The sequence below is a fragment of the Nicotiana tabacum genome, chromosome 6 (genome assembly GCF_000715075.1).
Source record: "Nicotiana tabacum cultivar K326 chromosome 6, ASM71507v2, whole genome shotgun sequence".
Classification (NCBI taxonomy): domain Eukaryota; kingdom Viridiplantae; phylum Streptophyta; class Magnoliopsida; order Solanales; family Solanaceae; genus Nicotiana; species Nicotiana tabacum.
The window spans coordinates 192,979,856-192,996,696 of record NC_134085.1 but is presented as its reverse complement, the minus strand read 5'-3'; positions in this window follow the sequence as shown (position 1 = coordinate 192,996,696).

Here is a 16,841-nt window from a genome sequence, read left to right as displayed (position 1 = left end):
AGGATTGGGACGGGTAAAAGCATGCAATAAGTAACGATACCATTTCACGCTTTAACACCTTAACGGGGTGGGAAGGGTAGATATGGATATGATGACCGATGCGCTAATATCACGTGCGACCCCTCTTCCGAGGAGTGATCGCTGGGTATTGCATTAAAGTGATCCATATTAATTATAAACTTAGGACCCCCTCCCTTTATTTGCTTTCATCTCTTCTTGTAAGACTGTTCAAATCTCTTTCATGAATTTCTGCCCTCTCTACTTACCTTCGAAAGTTTTTAACCTAATAGCAATGTTATATGCGAGTCCTTATTTGAGCTTTGATTGTTTACTTGTAAAGTCACAATTGTAACATGGTCGGGAACCACACTAGTGGATTTTGAGGGGTGCCTAACACCTTCCCCTCGAGATAATTTCTAGCCCTTACCCTAATCTCTGGTCTCTTCATCTCAAGCCCTTCTTAAAGTGTCCTAATGCACTATAATCATTAGGTGGCGACTCTTCAACTTTTAAACCCAATTCTCGTAAGGGAATAGAGTTGTCCTCCCAATGTCGTATACCCGATTTCTGACCCTACGGTTAGAGAAAAACGGGGCGTCGACACTACATTACTTCGAGTTCGAGCAAATCCTCACTCGACTACAAAGCTGAAGGGCTACCTTACTTCGAGTTCGAGCAAATCCTCACTCGACTATAAAAGCCGAAGGGCTACCTTATTTTGAGTTCGAGCATATCCTCACTCGACTACAAAGCCTAAGGGCTACCTTACTTCGAGCTTGAGCAAATCCTCATCCGACTACAAAGACCAAGGGCTACCTTACTTCGATTTTGAGTAAATTCTCACTCGACTACAAAAGCCTAAGGGGCACCTTACTTCGAGTTCGAGCAAATCCTCACTCGACTATAAAGCCCAAGGGCTACCTTACTTCAATTTCGAACAAATCCTCGCTCGACTACAAAGCATAAGGGCTACCTTACTTCAAGTTCGAGCAAATCCTCACTCGACTACAAAGCCCAAAGGCTACCTTACTTCGAGTTCGAGCAAATCCTCACTCGACTACAAAGCCCCTTACTTCGAGTTCGAGCAAATCCTCACTCGACTACAAAGCCCAAAGGCTATATTACTTCGAGTTCGAGCAAATCCTCATTCGACTACAAAGCCTAAGGGCTACCTTAATTCGAGTTTGAGATATCATTTCCACTCGACTACAAAGCCCAAGGGATACCTTGATTCAAGTTCAAACTATTACCCTGAATGGGGGACTACGTATAAAGCCCAAGGGCTACCTTAATTCAAGTTCGAATAAATCATCTCACTTGGCGTCTATTTATCGAGCCTAAGAGCCGGCCCCGTTTGAGTTCAAACATTCACCTGGGGACTACCGATTAGCAACGGCCGAGGGCAGTACTTACTATATATCCTTACCATCTCAATCTTGGACCTTCAAATACAACCGCGTTGTTTTATGCTAAGGCGTTTTGACCTTTGTATAAATTAACAAAAAGAAAACAGATTTAGAAGACATAGAAAGGAAAAAGGTTTTATATATACATCAAAATCTTTTACAAGGGCAACACGGCCCGATGGAAGTTCTTTACAAAGGCCGACAGAAATACAAAACCTATTTAAAAGCCTAAGTGGCCTGGTCTTCTTCGGGAACAACATCTTCGCCCTCAGGGCCTTCTCCACTTTTGGATTCACTCAAGCTCTCAGGGTCATCATTATCCTTGAAATAAGCTAACCTCATAGCTTCAGATTCAAGACCCCTAGCGTCCTCGATCTCGATTGTGAGGTCGAAACCCCGAGCATGGATTTCCTCAAGGGTCTCCCTTCGAGATTGACATTTGACATGCTCGGCGATCTCCTTTGATCGAACCTGAGTAGCCTCGGCATCGGCTCGGTAAACAGCCACCACTGCATCAACATTGGCCTTGGTTGCTTTGACCTCCGATTTGGCTGCTTCGAGCTCCGTGACCAGTTTCTCCCTGATCGAAAATTGTTGAACCCAACTGGGACTAGAGCTCTTCAATTTTCTTGGCTTGCACCAAGGTTTTCTCTTTTATACTTCAGAGCTGAATTTTAGCCGAGGCCAGCTCGGCCCGAAAAGTCTCCTTCTCTAAGGCCAGATGATCCATGTTTTTTTTCCATTCCCCGGCCTCAATTTTTAGTGCACCTACTTCGTCACGAAGTCGCCCGATCACGTCGCGTTTTTGTTGGACCTACGGGTTTGGACCATTAGTCACCATGCTCGATTCACCATCACTAACTTCAAAGATTCTTCTTACCTGCTCGGCCAGGTCGACGTACTTTTTTTGAGCCATTTCTAGCTCAGACCGGAGGCCTTTAACTTCCCCTTCTCTTTGCTCACTGAGAGGTTTGTAAGCATCCTTCTTCTAGGTGAGCCCTCGGACCTCGGCCTCATATTGGCTCAGCTCCTCTCGGGATTAGATGAAGGCCTCATGATGAAGCACCAAAGCCTGCAAACACAAAAAGGGAAATTATATAAAAAAGCATAAGTGTAGAACCTGAAATTATCAAAAGAGATCTAAAAGTACCTGATTTAACGTTTGTTAAGCTTCATTGAATAGGCATGGCATTTCCACCTCGTCCATCTTAGCCTGGTCCTCTTCGGTTACCAAACACCGAAGGTAGCTAGGTACCCCTACAGGGGCAGAAAGGACCTTAGCATCCTACAAGGCCGAGATGATAATCGACCGCTTTCGCTCGGGATCGACACTTGGAGCTGGAAACCGACTGGTTAGCTTAAGGCTCGAAGAAGCTTCACACAAGCTCTTCCTTGGTACTTCCAAGTCACCCGGACCAGTGACATCCTCCACTCCGATAAAATAGCCACGAAAAAGGTCCTCCGCCCCATGGTCATCCGTTTCATGGACCCCTTCGGTATGACAAATCTCCACTACCTGAGCCTCTTTAATTGTTGAATCATAGAGCAAACGGGAATCACTGATGTTTATTACACCGAGTGAATCTTTCGTGACGTTGCCCTCATCCCGAGAGGCCTCGAGCCCGGTCTCCACACCAACACCTGACACGACTCCCTCATCAGCCACTCTTTCTCAAGGCAGAGCATCATTAACCCTTTATGGTTCGGGGACTTTGACTAAGGCTCCCCTTCGAGCTCATCGAGTCGAGGCAATGCAGTTTCAGCTCCCATCGACTCGAGGATTCTTTGAATCTCGACACTAGCCCGCATACGGGCCACCATCCCGGGTCTCTCTTATTCTTCTTTTTCTGACTCATCTCTTAGCCGACGGGATGAGTTCGAGGATAGAGCTCCGGTAATTGCCTTAGGTTTGCGGGCTTGCCTCTTTTTAGGCTTTTGCCCCTCTAAATTTGTGGAATTTGAAGCCCCTTTCCTTTTATTCTCTCTCACCTACTTTGGAATAGATGGTTGGGGAAGGATTTCTTCATCACCAGACAGGGGCCTCATTGCCACATCCTTCCCGAGACCTATAAAAAAAAGAGTAAGCTCGTGAGAAGTTTGAACAATGACCAATTAGTACACCGAAAAGGAAAATTTACCATGATTGTGGGTCTCCCATCAACCCTTCGACAAATCGCGCCATACACGCTCAAAATATGTCTTCTGCGAAACTAGGCCCCTGACCCAGTACTCGAGTCAAGGAATCACATCCAGCATCCAGGCAACCGTTGCATCGAAAAACACTGATAATGAGGGGAGGAAAAATGAAGAAACAGTAGGCAAAATTTAATGGCAAAATTATACTTACGCTTTATATTCCATTTCTCAGAATATGCATATTTTCGGCCGGGATCAAGTTCGAGGTCTTCACTTGAACAAATCGACCCATCCAGACCTGATCTCGATCCTCATCTAGGCTCGAAAACGGGGTCCTATGGGCTCGGCGAGCAAGTTTTATTAACCTCTCTAGATAGAATTGGGGACTATACATACGTATAAGATGATCGAGGGTGAAGGGGAACCCATCGATTTTGCTTATGAAGAAGCGAAGTAATATCACTATCCTCTAGAAAGAGAGTGAATTTGACTGAGGGTCACTTTGTACTTCTTGCAGAAATCAATAATAATCGGGTCCAAGGGACCCAACGTGAAAGGTTAAGTGTAAACACTTAAGAAACCCTCCACGTGCGTGGTGATTGCTTCCTCGAGCATAGACACCACCACATATTTACCATCCCATTTGCAATCCTTTTTAACCTGGGAGAGGAGATTATCGAGGATCGAACATATATATCTCGACATCGGCTCGCACCGACCCGCTACTGAGGAATTCTTTTCAACTTTGAAATCGAAATCGATGACACACCCTCTGGAAAAAGGCTCTTTAGAGCGTGGCTCCACCGTTCGTTCCTCGTCGGCTGGCCATGATGAGGAAGCAGTTTCCTTTTGTGGAGCGGTTTTGGAGGTCTTAGCCATTTTTCTTTTATGGGTGAAGAAGAACAGATGGAAACTACTTGGTATTTTGAGATAAAACAAGCGAAGAAGCAGATATATCAGAAAGTACAAGCTCCGAGGAATGCAAAGAATTTGGAAGATGAGAAAAGAGGAGATTTGAAGATAAAGATTGAACAAATGAAGAAGAGTGATATTTATAGTTTTACAAATGACGGTTCGTTGCCGGTAGTGGCCGACCGTCGACTGACGCGCATTTAATTCCTTGAAAACTATACCGACGAGACATTTTGATGACCTTTTATTGATTACGCCGTGACTTATCAAAGTAAAGATCGAGGTCTCATATCGTTTCTTGTTATTTACTCTCCAAAAATGAGGGGACTATCTGTATATGGGTAAAATTGAACCCGATGCTCGATCGGGCACCTGATGCAATAGACTGGAGTCACACATCTGTATCTAGGTAGAAATCGAAGTCATGGGTGATACAGGTTTCGATATTGAAGTTCGGGGTTTGATCTAATGTCCAACATAGTCAGCCGAATCGGGATATGATAAATATCCGGCTCGAAAGCAATATCGAAGCCGGCCATCGAAATCATCAGACTTGCCCTCGAGTTTGTCGAGGACGTAACCGTTCCTATTCTCAACGGCCTCGAAGATAAGACATGCCAGCTCAATCGACAGAGATACGTGATTCTCGCCATTTAACTAATCATTATGGCATAAATCATGGGATTGGTGAAAAAGAGAGCCAACGGTCCACTAAATCAAGATTGTTGTTTCTTATAATATATTACCTAAAAGGGTATATTCTCCCCCAATAAATAAGAGGGGACTAAGTTATTCAGTGACACATTGTAATAGATATAAAAGCAATATACTGTTAGTTTTGGCTCCAACTCATTTTTGCTCTGTCTTTTATAATCTCATTATCATGGGCTAAATGGAAATCAATCTCATAAGTCTAAGGTTTGCTCAATTTGTGAAGGTTGTATCTATCTTTCTACTGTTTATTTCCACGTTAATCTAATTTCTCGCCCTTGTATCAATTCATATCATGTATCCTTAGAACCGTGTATAAATTCAATTATTATCCGATTTTAAGTGTATATAATTCTATAGGCAAATTGAGTCTTATTCAACGCAAGTTACATCAGGGATGTTCAATTAAGGCAGAATACATCGGCAGACCATTAAACTTGTCCTCACTTTTCACTATGACACTTAATCTTGAGTCTGTTCTATTTGAACCCCACAACAAGGTTATTACTATGTCACTTAGACACAAAAAATACATGGGCCACCTTGCGTGGGAATCACAAATGTTTAGCGTGTGAGGGCTATAGAAAAACTGACATGGACTATTCTAATGGTAATAAACCAAGCCACGCTATTTTCCTTAATTTAACCCCTTTCTCCATTGTTATCTTCTCCCAAACCCTAATTTCTCTCCATGTCAACTTAGCTAAATTCTTCATCAAGAAGTGAAGATCAAAGCTTTTTTTCTCAATTTGAAAGAACTCTATCCTCCTTGGTCGAATTTTTGACGTAATCTTTCCTGCTACTTCTCTTAATTTCTGTTAGAATAATGTCCCAAAATACCGAAAGTATTAATTGGTGTCAATGTGGTCATATGTGTGAAATGAAAATTTCATGGAGTGTTGCTAACCCAGGAAGAAGGTACCATCCTATTCATAAATGTCAACCACTAAACACCAACAAGACGTGTTTCAAAATACAGTGCCAACAAATTGAATAAAGAACTTACTGTTGCTCCTTATATGAGAATCTGAAAAATTCAAGAACTAGTTAGAGAGAGGTTGGGATTATATATTGGCAAAACAATAGCTTATAGAGCCAAACAGATTGTTCTGAGAAACTTTATGGGGGATTGGAAGCTGGAGTTTGCCAGATTGTGTGACTATGCTGACAGTATTAAGGAAACCAATCCTGGCAGCTCCTGTTTTGTTAAAATTGACAAAGAATCTATGCCTGGTAAGAACTTATTTCAGTACTTCTATGTCTGTTTTGATGCACCCAAGAAAGGTTGGTTAGAAGGATGTAGGAACATCACTGGGTTAGATGGTTATTTCCTAAAGGGAAGCTGTAAGGGTGAATTAACGGTGGTTGTGGGATGAAACGAGAACCAACATATATTTCCTATTGCTTGGGCTGTTTTACACCATGAAACTAAATATTCATGGAGTTGGTTCCTCAATCACTTGATAGAATATTTACAACTAGGTGAGTCTTCGTGTTCTATTGATCAGAAGCATCCAGCAGCGCCTCGCCGGTTTCGAATTCTAACACAAAATGGCCAAAGAATCAATTAGTAATATGCCTTATATTGCCAAAAGACCTTATCTTCTCCTCTTGATAAAGAGAGCCTCCATTTCGAGTTCGACAAAGTGAAAGAATCGATTCGATCATTCAAGTCGGATAACATTTATCTAGATCATGGTTTAATAGTAATGTCAGATATGCAAAAGGTAAACAATTTATTTCTGTTTGGTAGTTGTTGGTATTCTGTCTTCTAGTTTAATTTCTAATATTGTTTGTATATATTGTTTTGTAGGGGCTTTTGGCATCAATTAAGTAGTTATTACCTATGGCATAACAAAGAATATGTGCAAGACACATATGGTCTAACTGGTCTAAGAAATGGAGGGGAGGAGAAAGGAGGAAACAATTCTAGCGGGTTACAAAGGCCATATATCTGTTTAAGTACAACAAGAAAGTTGCAAACATGAGGAAACTTGGCTCTACTATGTGTGAAGATATGATGAAGTACCCAAGATAGTCATGGTGCAGGGCATTCTTCCAAGAACATTCCAGGTGTGACATAGTAGAGAATAACATATGTGGGACTTTTAACTCATGAATATTGGCTGCTAGGCACAAAAGTATTGTTACCATGTTAGAGGAGATTAGGCATAAGATCATGTCTAGACAGGTTGATATGATGAAGTTTGTTGAAACTTGGATTTCAGATATATCACCTATGGCTAGGCTAACATTAGAAGCAAACAAGGATTTGGCTAGACAGTTCCAAGTTATAGGGAATAAGTAGGATGGATTTGAAATCAAACAAATGAGATTTGGCGTTTATAGTTGACACTATGATGAAGACTTGTAGTTGTAGACTTTGGAGGTTGAGAGGCATCCCATGTGGATATGTTGTGTATGCATACTATCATATACAAGATGGTCCAGATCAATACGTAAAGCATTGGTACACAAAGGAAATACTTCTGAAGGCTTATAAATATTTCATTCAACCAATTCCTAACCTGAATATGTGGCCTGAGAGTAATAATCCTACAATTGAACCACCAACCCCAAAGCCAATGTCAGGCATCCCCCAAAAAAACAGAAGGAAGAACATGAATGAACCTAAGAAGAAATGGGGAAAGCTGTCCAAAAAAGGAGTCAAGATGACATGTTCACAATGTCATCAAGTAGGCCACAACAAAAAAGCATGTAGAGGAAGGGTATGATATGTTTTTATCTAACTTTCTATAAATCATTTAAGCTAAAATTAACGGTATGTATGTATTCATTTTAGAGTGCACCTGGAGGGTCATCAAGTAGACAAGAAGTACAAGGAAGTCAATCAAGTCAACCAACTCAAAGGAGTTCAATCTGTGATGAAGCAACAACAACTGTTAATAGAGGAAGGGGCATTGGAAAAGGAAAGGCACCTAGTGCAGCTATAAGACCTAAAAAGGTGCATTTCCAGATGTACTTCCTCATATTGCTCCTAGGGGAAGAGCCCCAAAACCAAAGGCAACAAGAGGATCTTCATCTGTTAGAAAAAGGGGAAGGGAAAATAGATCTGCAACTGCAGAATCATCTGTTGCTTCTGGGGAAAAAAGGGTAAGAACTGTTGGCTTTGGATGCTACACTAACACAAAGACTAGAAGGACAATACTTAATGTAAGAACTCTTGATTTCTGGGTTTGGCTTTGGATGCTGCACTAACACAACCGCCTGGTTATTTTTACTTACTTAGGTTTATGATTTTATACAATTGTAGTCTGGTTTGTCAAGTGAAAGGGTTGTCAACCATGAGACTATAGTAAGGAGCAACACTAATGTGAATCTGGATGATGGAATTAGGCTCCCAGGACTTAGATGGAATGGAAAAGATACTATTACTACTTTGCAACTGCAGCAAATGAGTGCAAGTAAAAGAAACAAAGTTGGAACAAAAGCACCATCTCAGTCTTCAACTCAAGTAATCATGGATAAACTAGCCAAAAAAATTAGTGACCAGACAAGATTATGTAATATGCAACACTTGTTTTTGTTAAAAACTTGCTTCTTTTGTTGAATGTAGTTTGCTGCACTCACTTGTATATTTCGGAACTGAAATATGTAACATGCCAATAGTTCTTTAATTTTCAATGAACTAAGTTCCATTCATTTTCACTAATGTAATATGCACTTCTGTAATTTGCAGCACTTCTTTTAGTAGCTTTTGCAATGAAGTAACTTCCATTCCATTCATACAATTAACTACGTTAACTAGCATAAAGTCTAAAGAATTGCAGTGAATGTCACACCTCTCATTTACACAACATCCCGGAGGAGGGTTAAGTGTAAAGAGAGTTTTTCCGATTAAAGGACAATCGAAACGGGATTCTTTATTAATTTCAGAGTCGCCACCTGGGAATTTTATGGCGTCCCAAGTCACCGGTTTTAATCCTGAATCGAGGAAAATATGACTCTGTTTACCATTATGCAAACCAGAAATCTGAGTAAGGAATTCTGTTAATCCGGGAGAAGGTGTTAGGCATTCCCGAATTCCGTGGTTCTAGCACGGTCGCTTAACCATTTTATACTTGGCCTAATTATCTTGATTTACTAAATACATTTTTTTAATTTGTTGCATTACCGCTTTTGGTTAGATTGTTTACAATTATAGACCTACCTTGAAACGAATCACGCGTATGTATATTCGTATTTTTTTTATATATATAAATGTAAAGAATCGTGTCACGCATACGTCTATACAATAAGATTGATAGCATATTTTTATTTTTATTTTTTACTATAAAAATGAATTTATGGCCGAAATTGTGCGTGATTAAAATAAAATTATGAACACTCGTCACTCTTGTATGATTAAATGGTGAACTGCTCATCTCGGGTTATATGGAATAAATTAATTTAATAACCTCCGAAAAAGAAAAAAAAAACCTTTTCTATTAAGAAGATTTGCTCGAAGTTACGCGAACGCATAATCTGAATTGTCTTTAGATATGTAATCATGTCACCCGAACGTGTCCACAACTACACAATAATATTCTTAATGGCGCTATAAACTTTTCAACAAATGTTTATTATGTCCGTCTATATTAAATGAAAACCATGGAAATTACTGAGTTGAGTGCCTTGAGATTTTCAAAAAATTAAAATTTATTATGTGTTGGCCACGGGTTATATGATTTAAATATGTGAATTATATGCCTCAAAAAACTATTCAAACTAAAGGAGTTAATGAGATAAAAATAATGTGCAACTAAAATTACAATTTTATCGTGAACGCAACATCCGTAATCTGTTTATATGCCCTAGAGCTTGATAATTATATGCATAAGTTATTTATTATTTTCCTAGGCTTAAGACTAAGTGTATATATTTAAAAACTTACCAAAGCGAATTACGTGTAAAACTAGGAAAAATTTAATTGATAAGCAAACTAGTAGTTTTCGAAGAATTTCCATTATTCTACTCGGAGCGAACTCTACTTTGTATATCTTTGACTTAAAATGTTGCAATCAGTATTCATAAATCCGACCTTCTTCTACACAACTTGTTATTAGTCCAAAGTTTTAATTATTTGGTTAATTTGCTTACGATGATTGAGTTTGGGATAGATAAAATAAAACCAATTTTTATCTCGGCTTATGCAAGATATTTACAAATACTAAATCTATACTTTGTAAAAATCATTGACATTATTTTTATATACTATTTTTATAAGAAAATGGGTTAATCGCATTCCTAAAATAAATGGGCCATTTGTTGTTAAGAAAGAGAACTAATCTACAAATTGATTTAATAAAATGACATTACATATACCGCAAATACACATCTGAACCTTCCGGACTATTCCAATATCTTAATCGTAACGAATTATATCAATTCACCTCTCACTTATAGTTATCCCCATTATTAGACCATATTTTGTATAAACGAGAATACTTATATCAACTAGAATTAAACTATATCAGGCTTGACGAAGTTTACTAGCGTGGTTCCCCGATATTTCCATGTCACCAAGCGCTTAGTTAACATGGTCTAAATACAACGTTTAAAGAATAGTCAACTTTCTACCAAGTCCCCTGTCTCGACAATTCGAATATAACTATACTTAATGAGATTCCGAAATAAATAGAATTATTGCAAATCTTATACTAACTTCAAAAGAGGTCTGATGGACTAATAGATCCCATGCCGAGCATAAGCTATATTAGTTAACTAAAAAAAATTGAAACTCAACTAATTAATTTAAATGGATAGCGGACATATTTAGAATTCCAGATTTCATTTCTCTGCAACATTGAAACTTTGCAATAACACGAGTCTAAATATATATACCTGGAAATGAGGGTAAAAGAGGTAAAATTCAGCAGTAGCAGCAGCAAAAACCCAACAACAGAGAAATATGAAGGTCAGCGAAATTAACAGCAGCACACACACAGTAGTTCAGTAGATTGAACAGCCCAAAAAAAATCCGCGAAAAACCAAACAGAGCAGTAACCTCAAGAAACTCCAGATTCAAACCAAACAATATCACCAAACAAACCCGGACAGATACGCGGAAACAGTATTTCTGATTTTTAAAACTTAGGAAATGTAACCTGAAACTCTTAATCTTGAAAATCAACCTTAACACTCTAACTTATAATGTAAGGTTCTTTTTCTTTTTTTTTTCTTCTGACTTTTCTCTCTTTCTTTTCTATTTTTCTTTCTGTTCTTCCAAAATCAATCCCAAGTTCTCTCTCTCTCTCTCTAATTGTTCGCCGCCCTGAAATCAGTCCCAACACCCCCTCTTTATACAATTGACTCCCTTTTTCCTCTAGCCTACTGCCCGAACCCCTTTCTGTTATTCAAAATAGATTTTTCCACTAAATCTGCCACTAAGACTGCTTTTCCAATTAATCAGCCACTAAGGAAAACTTTTTCCTTAATTTCAGCCCCTCCATTCCCTTTGGTTCCCCATTAGGATTAATTAATACCCCATTGACAAAGCACTAACAATAAAGTATCATACTAACTGTTTTATTCCCTAAATCACCCCTGAAAATCACTTACTATTACTGCCCTAAACCAAACTGCCTAAACTGAACAATTATCTACTAATCTGTCTAACAGCTAACAACCAGTTCCTAAAGTCTTACAGCATAAAAATACAAAGATCTCCAATTTAGGACACTATTCACAGAATTTCAACTAATCGGGCAATTATCAATCAGAACTAAAACCAAACAGAATGTTGAATGATTCAATCTATACAAACAAACTAATCAATGAAGCTTAATCAAATGATTACGTATTATAACTGACATTGATCAGCAAATAATGAAAACATGCAATTCAAATAATTTCAGTATTATTGCCAGAATCAAGGATTAAATGGAAACTAATTAATCGACGCAACTTATTAATCGATTACACACATAACAATCATAGCATACATAAACATATGACAGAATTGGACAAAATAAAAAGTCCATTGAAGATGAGCAGAATTAATTGCTAGGAAAATGGAAAAAATTAATAAAACTAAATTAATCAGATACATAGATAGAAAATCATGAATACAAAAATGAAGTAAAATACCTCGGAAATATTCTGACCCCAGCTCGAATCCAAATTTGGACACTTTGAGGTCGAACAGACTTTAATCGAAGTATTCTCGATTGAGAATACCTCGATTAAGGTCTATTAGACCCCAATCTTTTATTTAATTTGGACAGATTCCATGGTTTGGATTTTTAGGGTTTTGTTTTTCTTCGGATTTAGGGTTCGAACATTTTTGGGCAGATTCGAAGGGAACCAATGACGACTTATGGGTGAGGGAGGCCTAGGGGTCATTTGGTATGAATTTGGGACGGATCTGAGTGAGTTCATGTTTGGCTCGAATCTTCAAATGAAGATTCGAGAAGCTCTGGGATGATTCGAGCCAAACGGTTTGAAGATCCGTGTTGGGGGTGGCTGGAAGGTTACTGGGTGTTAGTTTGGTGGTCATCAGAGACGGTCGTGTCCTCAGGCCCACCTTCGATTTAAGATTCGAAGAGCTGGGGCCTGATTCGAGGGGAGTTATGGTGATGGTTAGAAAGAGGAGGTCGAGGGGTTCAGGGGTGTTAAGGTGGTGACCGGTGGCGGCGTTGCCGCCGGGTTTCTGGTGAAAGGGAATTAGGGCGGCTAGGGTTTTGGGGGAGGTCATCTCAGAAACGACGATGAACAGGAAGGTGAGAGGGGGTGTTTGGTTAGGGGGCTGGGGTATGAATTTAGCTTATATAGGGGAGGGGTGGTCTGATCTCGTCCGTTCGATCAGGTGAGATCTACGGTCTGGATCAATTCATTTAACTAAACAGTGCCGTTTTGGTTTAGTGGGGATTGGGTCGGTCTCAGATGCAGGTGGGTCGGGTCATGGGGAAAGGCCTGGAACCATCAGATCAAAAATCAATGAACGGTCCCGATTAATTACAATCATGCGACGTCGTTTGTTTTAATGAAAGAACTGAACTAGACCGTCAGATCTATTGGATCAACGGTCCAGATGGAAAATGCCAATGCGACGTCGTTTGGTTGTCTTGAGATTACCCAGACGGCACCATCAAAATGACGTAGCTCCTGCCCTATACTACGTCGTTTGATGGCTTTTGGGTTGACAGATCTGGGCTGGGTAGGAAGTGCAATTCTCGGGCCTAAAACAGGCCCAGTCCGAATCTTTTCTTCATTTTTTGAATTCTTTTCCTTTTTCTTCTTCAATTTTCTGATTTAAATACAATTCCTAATTAATTGTAAAATCTAAATACAACTACAAATATTAATTAATACTTACAATAATTAACACGCAAAAAAAAGGAAAAAGAAATCACACAAGGGCACATTTAAATGATAAAATTATAACAATTACATATTTTTTATGATTTTCCTTTTTTGTAAAACAAACCTGTTAATTCCTAAATTGAAAAACTAAATCCTAAATGCACATGCAACACATATTACATTATATTATTTTTTGTATTTTTAAATGCATTAATAAAATTACACACGCACATATACCTATGCAAACAAACAGGAAAACCGTACAATATTTCCTAAAAATAACACATAATTAAAGAAAAGACCTAATTTCGGGAGTTATTTTGGAGTAATTCGTATGAGGCAAAAATCACGTGCTCACAGTGAACACTAAAGAGTTGCAGTAAACACTAAATAATTGTAATTTTTTTTAACAAAAACAAAAATACATTGCATTGATAAGGCAATATCAATTACACAAAATAGGATCCCTACCATCCCAAGTACAACAACAATGAACAAAAGTAGAGCAACAGTTCCCAACGCTAACTATATTAACTAGCCCAAATTACAAACGATTTCCCATAAACTTGGTTCAGTCCATCAACAAGAGCAAGAACCTGAACAAAGCCATATGATTAAGGCCACCCGTACAACAAGAAACATTATTGTGTTCCTCCATTTTTTTTACTCGATCTCTTTCTTGATCAAATGTCTTCACTCTCTTCAACAAACCCTATATAACTCTATTCGCTTGCTCAGGAAACTCGTCCTCAAACCATCTAAAATATTTACATCTCCTATTGTCCTTCAAAAAACAAAAGAAAAATCAACTGATATAAATCAATGACAAATAAAATCGTATAATTTTTTTTTTTTTTGTGGAATACACTTACTTTGCCAATCTTGCATGCAAAGTACCTTCTTCCTGGGTTAACAACACTCCATGAAATTTTCAGTTCACATGGATGACCACATAGACACCATTCAACACTTTCGGTATTTTGGGACATTATTCGAACAGAAATTAAGAGAATTAGCAGGAAAGATTACGTCAAAAATTCGACTAAGGAGGATGAAGTTCTTTCAAATTGGAAAAAAAGCTCTGATTTTCACTTTTTGATGAAGAATTTAGCTCAGTTGAAATGGAGAGAAATTAGGGCTTGGGAAAAGATAACAATAGAGAAAGGGATTAAAATAAGGAAAATAACGTGGGCTTGGTTTATTACCGTTGGAATAGTCCATGTTAGTTCTTTTTATATCCCTCATGCGCTAAACATTTGTGATTCCCACACATGATGACGCATGTATTTTTTGTATCTAACTGACACAGTAATAACCTTACTATGAGGTTCAAATGGAACAGACTCAAGATTAAGTGTCATAGTGAAAAGTGAGGACAAGTTTAATGGCCGGCCGAGTCATTGGAGAGAGTTAATGTTAATAATCAAGTTATATAAAGATTTTACTTAATTATGACTAGTTAAGTAATTCGCATCGCACATAATATGAGTTAAGAAAATTTAGTTAATCTCGAAAATGACAAGATTAAACGATATGTAACGAGGTCGGATCGATTGAGTAAGCATAGGACATAGTCAGGCATGGTCACTTGGGTCTGGGCTAATAATGCCTGTATGTCTTCCCTATTATATTTTATCTTATTAGTAATACAAACAGACCTCTATAAAACAACATTCTTATATAATAGGCATTCACGATAAAAGTCGAGTTATTCTCGGAACCGAATATTATATTATGTTATAATATATGTCCTCTATAACAATACTTCACTATAACAACCAAAAAATTTCGGAATAAACGAGACTGTTATGGAGATGTTTGACTGTATTTTAAAGAATGCTCCCCTTCCCCCGCTCCAACAAACACACAGACACATATTTTTAAGAGAGTGTTTTAGAAGTGCTTTTGAAGTTTTAAATGACTTTAATGATCTTAAATAATCTTGCTGTATTTTTTTGAAGGATGTCTTTCGCAGAGTTTGAAATAGAAATTAATTGGAGTAACTTCCTCTAAAGGAAAAATTAATCAGCAATCTCATTAACTAAACTTATCTCCTTTTCATCTAAAGTACTAATAACGAGTTCAAGAAGAGAAATATTTGTATCTTCGACCAAACCATGAATAATTAGTAAAAAGAAGCATAATTTCGCGCACTATCCACATAAAATTAGGTTCATTACTACCAATAGTGATTGCTTCAGCATATATGTTTTAGGTATATGTACAAATAAAGATGTCCTTTCCATTTCAAGTACTACTTGTGCAAATTAGCTTGATCACTACAAATAGCATAAAAAGCAATAATTCAAACATATTTTTGTGATGTATATGTGTTCATACAAGATTTGGAAAGATTTAAATTATCATCCTGACAAAAGGTACAAGTAGCAGCTATCGAAAATAGAATAAGAAAAATCACTTCAAATAATTTGGTCATGTCCGCGTAAAATCATTGTGGGTAAATGTGTTAGTTTGTTAGAACAGAATAAGATAGATCTACAATTATTGAAAGACATACAATCTCATATTTGATTGTTTTTTCCATGTTAGTATGTTCATATTAGGTTGTATGAGTATTTTTATCTTGCCAAGGATTTACATGTTAGTAGAAAATTTGATAGCTATATCTATATTTTTAATTTTATTTTATATAATATTGATTTAAAATAAATTTAAATTGAGCGACATAATTAATGAAATTTTATATAATTCATCTCGAATTCTCAATTTACGAGCCGTTTAGTTGTTGCTCCTATACTCAGGCCCGCAAAAATTAGAGTGAGAAGGTCCAAAACGTAGAATTAGTCCAATTCCAGAAAATTTGGCACTAAAAAGGTAGGAATGTATTAGATGCAGGGGAGGACACAAGCGCGGAGTTAGGATGCAAAGTTTTAAAGAGGGATTGCAAAGTTAGAACAAATATTTATTCACACTCGAGGTTTATGCAAAATCATTAATTTGATCTTAATAATAAAAAATTATAGTAAGAATATTGTTTAACCAAAAATCTGAGTCCTTGGTCAAAGCTAAAAAAGAAATTCGGGTTACTGATAATCAGGAGACAAAAAATAAAATACTTTTGAGAACAATGGTAGAAGGTAAATAGATAAGTATTTCAATGAATTCTCAATAGTATTCTGTGTCCTTACAAATGATGATACTTCTTCCTTTTATAGATCATTCTAGGTAAAGGAATAAAGCTTCAGCTTTAATGATATAATCATGAGCAATAAATGACATTAAATAAGCCGTTATACAATCATTCCTATTAAATACCAACTTTATAACGTATCAAACGTTTAATAATGAATTTGGACTCCTTTCTGTCATTTGATCCTTGCTTTCAATGCCTTCTAATCCGTTGGCTGTAAA